The sequence below is a fragment of the Orycteropus afer genome, unplaced genomic scaffold (assembly GCF_000298275.1).
Source record: "Orycteropus afer afer isolate SDZICR_OR568_19922 unplaced genomic scaffold, OryAfe1.0 scaffold00058, whole genome shotgun sequence".
NCBI lineage: Eukaryota > Metazoa > Chordata > Mammalia > Tubulidentata > Orycteropodidae > Orycteropus > Orycteropus afer.
In genome coordinates this window covers 1,012,090-1,012,630 of record NW_006921645.1, presented here as the reverse complement: position 1 = coordinate 1,012,630, position 541 = coordinate 1,012,090, and positions in this window count along the sequence as shown.

Here is a 541-nt window from a genome sequence, read left to right as displayed (position 1 = left end):
ATCATATCATCTGCAAATAGAGATAGTTTTAATTCCTTTTTGCCAATATGTATGTCTTTTATTTCTCTTTCTTGCCTTATTGCTCTGGCCAGGACTTCCAATACAATGTTAAATAGAAGTGGTGATAGAAGGCATCTCTGTCTGGTTCCCGTTCTTAAGGGGAATGTCTTGAGTCTTTCTCCATTAATAATGATTTTGGCCATTGGCTTTGCATATATACCCTTTATTATGTTGAGGAATTTCCCTTCTATCCCTATTTTACTGAGTTTTAAGCAGGAATGAATGTTGGATTTTATCAAATGCTTTTTCTGCATCAATTGATATAATCGTATGGTCCCTTTCCTTTGTTTTTCTTATGTGGTGGATTACATTGATTGATTTTCTGATGTTGAACCACCCTTGCAAACCTTGTATGAATCCCACTTGGTCCAGGTGTATTAATTTTTTAATATGTTGTTGGATTCTGCTGGCCAGGATTTTGTTAACAATTTTTGCATCTATGTTCATGAGTGATATTGGTCTGTAGTTTTCCTTTCTAATG